This window comes from Oncorhynchus mykiss, chromosome 21, assembly GCF_057628025.1.
Source record: "Oncorhynchus mykiss isolate SJ-2025 chromosome 21, ASM5762802v1, whole genome shotgun sequence".
In the NCBI taxonomy this organism is placed as follows: Eukaryota; Metazoa; Chordata; class Actinopteri; order Salmoniformes; family Salmonidae; genus Oncorhynchus; species Oncorhynchus mykiss.
In genome coordinates this window covers 52,208,386-52,217,044 of record NC_143042.1, presented here as the reverse complement: position 1 = coordinate 52,217,044, position 8,659 = coordinate 52,208,386, and positions in this window count along the sequence as shown.

The following is an 8,659-nucleotide window of genomic DNA, read 5'->3' as shown; positions in this document are numbered from 1 at the left end:
CTAACTCTAGCTCTAACTCTAGCTCTAACTCTAGCTCTAACTCTAGCTCTAGCTCTCGTTCTAGCTCTCGTTCTAGCTCTAACTCTAACCTTAACTCTAGCTCTAACTCTAGCTCTAACTCTAACTCTAGCTCTAACTCTAGCTCTAACTCTAGCTCTAACTAGCTCTAACTCTAATTCTAACCTTAACTCTAGCTCTAACTAGCTCTAACTCTAATTCTAACCTTAACTCTAGCTCTAGCTCTAATTCTAACCTTAACTCTAGCTCTAGCTCTAATTCTAACCTTAACTCTAGCTCTAACGCTAACTCTAATTTGAACCTTAACTCTAGCTCTAACTATAATTCTAACCTTAACTCTAGCTCTAACTCTAATTCTAACCTTAACTCTAACTCTAGCTCTAACGCTAGCTCTAATTTGAACCTTAACTCTAGCTCTAACTCTAATTCTAACCTTAACTCTAGCTCTAACTCTAACTCTAACTCTAACTCTAACTCTAGCTCTAACTCTAGCTCTAACTCTAGCTCTAGCTCTAGCTCTAACTCTAACCTTAGCTCTAACTCTAGCTCTAACTCTAGCTCTAACTCTAGCTCTAACTCTAGCTCTAACTCTTGCTCTAACTCTAACCTTAACTCTAGCTCTAACTCTAATTATGACCATAACACTAGCTCTAACTCTAGCTCTAATTCTAACCTTAACTCTAGCTCTAATTCTAACCTTAACTCTAACTCTAGCTCTAACTCTAGCTCTAACTCTAACTCTAGCTCTCACTCTAGCTCTAACTCTAATTCTAACCTTCACTCTAACTCTAGCTCTAACTCTAATTCTAACCTTAACTCTAATTTTAACTCTAATTCTAACCTTAACTCTAGCTCTAACTGTAACTCTAACCTTAACTCTAGCTCTAACTCTAATTCTAACCTTAGCTCTAGCTCTAACTCTAACTCTAATTCTAACCTTAGCTCTAGCTCTAACTCTAACCTTAACTCTAGCTCTAACTGTAACTCTAACCTTAACTCTAGCTCTAACTGTAACTCTAACCTTAACTCTAACTCTAATTCTAACTTTAACTCTAGCTCTAACTCTAATTCTAACCTTAACTCTAGCTCTAACTCTAATTCTAACCTTAACTCTAGCTCTAAATCTAGCTCTAATTCTAACTTTAACTCTAGCTCTAACTCTATTTCTAACCTTAACTCTAGCTCTAGCTCTAACTCTAATTCTAACTCTAACTCTAACTCTAGCTCTAACTCTAGCTCTAACCTTAGCTCTAACTCTAGCTCTAACTCTAGCTCTAACTCTAACTCTAGCTCTAACTCTAGCTCTAACTCTAACCTTAACTCTAGCTCTAACTGTAACTCTAACCTTAACTCTAGCTCTAACTGTAACTCTAACCTTAACTCTAGCTCTAACTCTAATTCTAACTTTAACTCTAGCTCTAACTCTAACCTTAACTCTAGCTCTAACTCTAACCTTAACTCTAGCTCTAACTCTAACTTTAACTCTAGCTCTAACTCTATTTCTAACCTTAACTCTAGCTCTAACTCTAATTCTAACTCTAGCTCTAACTCTAGCTCTAACTCTAACCTTAGCTCTAACTCTAGCTCTAACTCTAGCTCTAACTCTAGCTCTAACTCTAACTCTAACTCTAGCTCTAACTCTAGCTCTAACTCTAGCTCTTACTCTAATTCTAACCTTAACTCTAGGTCTAACTCTAACCTTAACTCTAGCTCTAACTCTAATCTTAACTCTAGCTCTGACTCTAATTCTAACCTTAACTCTAGCTCTAACTCTAGCTCTAACTCTAGCTCTAACTCTAATTCTAACCTTAACTCTAGGTCTAACTCTAACCTTAACTCTAGCTCTAACTCTAACCTTAACTCTAGCTCTAACTCTAATTCTAACCTTAACTCTAGTTCTAACTCTAGCTCTAATTCTAACCTTAACTCTAACTCTAACTCTAGCTCTAACTCTAGCTCTAACTCTAGCTCTAACCTTAACTCTAGCTCCAATTCTAACCTTAACTCTAGCTCTAATTCTAACCTTAACTCTAGCTCTAACTCCAACTCTAGCTCTAACTGTAACTCTAACCTTAACTCTGGCTCTAGCTCTAACTCTAGCTCTAACTGTAACTCTAACCTTAACTCTAGGTCTAACTCTAACCTTAACTCTAGCTCTAACTCTAACCTTAACTCTAGCTCTAACTCTAATTCTAACCTTAACTCTAGCTCTAACTCTAATTCTAACCTTAACTCTAGCTCTAACTCTAGCTCTAATTCTAGCTCTAACTCTAGCTCTAACTCTAGCTCTAACCTTAACTCTAGCTCCAATTCTAACCTTAACTCTAGCTCTAATTCTAACCTTAACTATAACTCTAATTCTAACCTTAACTCTAGCTCTAATTCTAACCTTAACTCTAGCTCTAACTCCAACTCTAGCTCTAACTGTAACTCTAACCTTAACTCTAGCTCTAGCTCTAACTCTAACCTTAACTCTAGCTCTAACTGTAACTCTAACCTTAACTCTAGCTCTAACTCTAACCTTAACTCTAGCTCTAACTAACTCTAACCTTAACTCTAGCTCTAGCGCTAACTCTAGCTCTAGCTCTAACTCTAACTCTAATTCTAACCTTAACTCTAGCTCTAACTCTAATTCTAACCTTATCTCTAGCTCTAATTCTAACCTTAACTCTAGCTCTAACTCTAATTCTAACCTTAACTCTAGCTCTAACTCTAATTCTAACCTTATCTCTAGCTCTAATTCTAACCTTAACTCTAGCTCTAACTCTAACCTTATCTCTAGCTCTAATTCTAACCTTAACTCTAGCTCTAACTCTAATTCTAACCTTAACTCTAGCTCTAACTGTAACTCTAACCTGCTTGAACCACGCACACCATTTCTTTCTACAGTGTGAGAGCCAATGTCATCGAGCATTATTTTGGGATATGATGGTAGGAGACCTGTTTTTATTGGCAACCCCGAGGGCACTGTGGTCAAAAAGATAGGGCAGAGAAGCGTTCCATGTCATGAAGCTGGTCGTTAAAACTGTATTCCGTCTAAAAGTATTTGATGTGCGTATCTGAAAATAGATCGGCTTGAAATAGATTTTGAAGGAAAGGAAATGACTGCATATGACCTGCCTTAACAAGTATCAACATGTGCACCCTTTGTGTGGGTATTTAAACCTCTGACCAGACTTTGGACTGGAAAGCCCTGTCATTACGACCCATGGGGAGAAACACGCTGCTTTGTGATCATCATCATCATCGTCATCATCATCATCATCATCACCATTGTGTTTGGAGTGTGTTCGAGTTCTGTTTTTAAGGGGGTAGATCCGTTTTAATATTGCAGATAGATTGTGGGTTCCGGCAATGTAATTGTCTGCATAATTTCCAATCTTCCTACTTTATTGTTGTCTCCTAACCTTACCACCCCTCCCCTAATTGGAGTAAACTAATGAACAACAATACTTAGGCTTCTACTTCCAGTTTATTCATACTATATACATTTTAAAGACAGCATATTTTACACTAGTTATCTTTTTGTGTGTGTTTGTGTGTGGGCACCTTTAAATGGGGAGGACCGCCTCGTGGTAACGGCTGGAGTGGTATGGTATCACATACATTAAAACACATGGTTTCCAGGCATTTGATGCCATTTCATTTCCTCCTTTCCAGACATTATTATGAGCCGTCCTCCCTTCACCATCCTTGTCTGGTGTGTGTGTGTGTGTGTGTGTTTGTGCGTGGGAGTGTTTGTGTGTTCACGTCAATAAGAACAGAACCACAACGCAGGCATTCCTTGGTCTTTTTTTAGGCTGTGGTGGCCACTGGGCAGAAACCACGTTGAATGTAGAATACGAAGAGACTGTGGTTAGTATACAAACAGCAGCCTCCACAAACTCATCTTACTCAGACTCTGGACAGACTCTTCAGTGAGTTCAACTCCTCACTCCATCTACAGGTCAAATATGCATGTGTGGAGAAAAGGTATCTATCAAGGCACGAGGCAAAACCCAGATGCAGATGTTTGGAGTCTTACAATGTTAAATAATCCAAAGGGGTCGGCTAGAGAATGGTCGTGGACAGGCAAAACAGTCAAAACCAGATCAGAGTCCAGGAGGTACAGAGTGGCAGACAGGCTCGTGGTCAAGGCAGGCAGAATGGTCAGGCAGGCGGGTACAGAGTGGCAGGCAGGCTCGTGGTCAAGGCAGGCAGAATGGTCAGGCAGGTGGGCACAGAGTCCAGAAACAGGCAAGGATCAAAACCGTGAGGACTAGAAAAAGGAGAATAGCAAAAGGATTACGGGGAAAAAACACACTGGTTGACTTGACTGAACATATAAGACAAACTGGCACAGAGAGACAGGAAACACAGGGATAAATAAACTGGGGATAACAAGCGACACCTGGAGGGGGAGGAGACAATCACAGGAACAGGTGAAACAGATCAGGGCGTGACAGTATCATGTCTTTTCCCAGTACTCATAATATCCTACATTAAATATAGGAAAAGCATTCTTCACTTCATCTCTATTTTCTTTCTATATCCTTCAGTCTCAAACAACCCAAACTTACACCCGTGAATTGAGGACATGGCTGTTGTAAGACAATCTCATTTAGTTGAATACAGTACTGTACAGTGACATCACACAATGCATCTCATATATTTGTCAGAGCACGTTTTGGCCACTGTAAATACAGTACATATAGAGTACATAGATGCAGCAAATATTAAACTATGATTTCATTTTTTAAACATTCATTTTGATATTAGCAGTTAGACGTAAACTCTAGTACACAGTAATATAAATTCATTAAGTAATATATTTTGATGATTTATTGATTAATGCTCATGCTCAGCTTCAATATTTATACAATATCAAAATTTGTCATAGCTCACAAAATTAGATTATTTTTTTTTTGAAAATATATATATATACAGTATTGTTCACTGTCCTGTATGCTTGATAACTTACGGTATATTGATAACTGCAAATTAAAAACATATTGATAACTGCATATCGTACTGTAAGCTACAGTCTCTGTCGATTCAACTTCCAGCGCCAACAGAGATGGCCGCCTCGCGTTCCCTAGGAAACTATGCAGTATTTTTATTTTTTTTACAATCAGGAGGAACTATTGGATATAAGAGCAACGTCAACTTACCAACATTACGACCAGGAATACGACTTACCTGAAACGGATCCTATGTTTGGACCACCACCCAGGACAATGGATCGGATCCCAGCCGGTGACCCAGAACAACGGTGCCGGAAGAAGGGGCAGACGGAGCGGTCTTCTGGTCAGGCTCCATAGATGGGCACATCGCGCACCACTCCAGAGCATACTACTACAATGTCCAGTCTCTTGACAACAAGGTAGATGAAATCCGAGCAAGAGTTGCCTTCCAGAGAGACATCAGAGATTGTAACATTCTCTGTTTCACGGAAACATGGCTCACTCGAGACACGCTATCGGAGTGGGTACAACCACCTGGTTTCTTCACGCATCGCGCCGACAGAAACAAGCATCTCTCTGGTAAGAAGAAGGGCCAGGGTGTATGCCTTATGATTAATGAGACGTGTTGGGATCATAACAACGTACAGGAACTCAAGTCCTTTTGTTCACCTGACTTAGAATTCCTCACAATCAAATGCCGACCACATTGTCTACCAAGAGAATTCTCTTCGATTATAATCACAGTCATGTATATTCCCCCCCAAGCATCGATGGCCCTGAAAGAACTTCCTTCAACTATGTAAACTGGAAACCACATATCCTGAGGCTGCATTTATTGTAGCTGGGGATTTTAACAAGGCTATTCTGAAAACAAGGCTTCCTAAATTCTATCAGCACATCGATTGCGCAACCCGGGCTGGCAAAACCCTAGATCATTGTTATACTAACTTCCGCGATGCATATAAGGCCCTCCCCTGCCCTCCTTTCGGAAAATCTGACCACGACTCCATTTTGTTGCTCCCTGCCTATAGACAGAAACTAGAACAGGAAGCTCCCGCGCTCAGGTCTGTTCAACGCTGGTCCGACCAATCTGATTCCATCCTTCAAGACTGCTTCGATCACGTGGACTGGGATATGTTCCGCATAATGTCAAACAACAAATTGATGAATACGCTGATTCGGTGAAGAAACCGAAGAAACCAGAAACCGTGGATTGATGGCAGCATTCGCGCAAAACTGAAAGCGCGAACCACTGCTTTTAATCAAGGCAAGGTGACCGAAACATGACAGAATACAAACAGTGTAGCTATTCCCTCCGCCAGGCAATCAAACAAGCTAAGCGTCAGTATAGAGACAAAGTGGAGTCGCAATTCAACGGCTCAGACACGAGAGGTATGAGGCAGGGTCTACAGTCAATCACGGATTACAAAAAGAAAACCAGCCCCGTCACGGACCAGGATGTCTTGCTCCCAGACAGACTTAACAACTTCTTTGCTCGCTTTGAGGACAATACAGTGCCACTGACACGGCCCGCTACCAAAACCTGCGGACTCTCCTTCATGCGCAGACCAGCTGGCTGGTGTGTTTACAGACATATTCAATCAATCCTTATCCCAGTCTGCTGTTCCCACATGCTTCAAGAGGGCCACCATTGTTCCTGTTCCCAAGAAAGCTAAGGTAACTGAGCTAAATGACTACCGCCCCGTAGCGCTCACTTCCGTCATCATGAAGTGCTTTGAGAGACTAGTCAAGGACCATATCACTGCCACCTGTCACCCTAGACTCACTCCAAATTTGCTTACCTCCCCAATAGGTCCACAAACGACGCAATCACACTGCCCTATCCCATCTGGACAAGAGAAATACCTATGTAAGAATGCTGTTAATCGATTACAGCTCAGCATTTAACACCATAGTACCCTCCAAACTCGTCATTAAGCTCGAGACCCTGGGTCTCGACCCCGCCCTGTGCAACTGGGTCCTGGACTTCCTGACGGGCTGCCCCCAGGTGGTGAGGGTAGGTAACAACATCTCCACCCCGCTGATCATCAACACTGGGGCCCCACAAGGGTGTGTTCTCACCCCTCTACTGTACTCCAACTCAATCATCAAGTTTGCAGACGACACTACAGTGGTAGGCTTGATTACCAACAACGACGAGACGGCCTACAGGGAGGAGGTGAGGGCCCTCGGAGTGTGGTGTCAGGAAAATAACCTCACACTCAATGTCAACAAAACAAAGGAGATGATCGTGGACTTCAGGAAACAGCAGAGGGAGCAGCCCCCTATCCACATTGACGGGACAGTAGTGGAGAGGGTAGTACGTTTTAAGTTCCTCTGCGTACACATCACAGACAAACTGAAATGGTCCACCCACACAGACAGCGTGGTGAAGAAGGCGCAGCAGCGCCTCTTCAACCTCAGGAGGCTGAAGAAATTTGGCTTGTCACCAAAAACACTCACAAACTTTTACAGATGAACAATTGAGAGCATCCTGTCGGGCTGTATCACCGCCTGGTATGGCCCATAACCATAAGGCTCTCCAGAGGGTAGTGAGGTCTGCACAACGCATCACCAGGGGCAAACTACTTGCCCTCCAGGACACCTACACCAACAGATGTCACAGGAAGGCCAGCCAAAAAGATCATCAAGGACAACAACCACCCGAGCCACTGCCTGTTCACCCCGCTATCATCCAGAAAGCGAGGTCAGTACAGGTGCATCAAAGCTGGGACCAAGAGACTGAAAAACAGCTTCTATCTCAAGGCCATCAGACTGTTAAACAGCCACCACTAACACAGAGAGGCTGCTGCCATGCCCTACATTACTCATCTCATATGTATATACTGTACTCTATACCATCTACTGCATCTTGCCTATGCCGTTAGGCCATCACTCATCCATATATTGATATGTACATATTCTTATTCATTCCTTTACACTTGTGTGTATTAGGTAGTTGTTGTGAAATTGTTAGGTTGGATTACTTGTTAGATATTACTGCATGGTCAGAACTAGAAGCATAAGCATTTCGCTACACTCACATTAACATCTGCTAACCACGTGTATGTGACAAATACATTTGATTTGATCTCTTTGTCCTGCCTGTGACATCGTGTCACAAAAATTCCTATCAACCATTGTTGACTGACAGCACAGTATTAATTTCCACATATATTTATACAAACCTGATCTCCACTATAAAAAGCATCTAGACTAAAATTGAGTTTTCAACAGCTGAGATTTGTATAAACCTCGTCTGTCTGTTTCTCTGACATTTGCAACATTGTTTAAATATTCAAATTCGATGCTCCTGCTGTCCAATAGTAATGAACGTGTCGGGATGAGACAGACAGACAGGCAGCTTTTCTCAGCCAGTCAAAATCATGAATCAGCTAGCATAATTTTATAGATACAGTATATACCAAGACAAGTCAATTGAAAAAAGGTCAAACGAAACTAAGCGTAGCTAGTTTGCGGTCAGAAGACTCGATGCTGTAATCGCTGCCAAGGTGCTTCAACAAAGTAGAGTAAAGGGTTTAACTACTTATGTAAACGTGACATTTCATTTTTTCATTTTTTGTACATTTGCCAGAATGTCTAAAAACCTGATTTTGCTTTGTCATTATGGGGTATTGTGATGTCATTATGGGGTATTGTGATGTCATTATGGGGTATTGTGATGTCATTATGGGGTA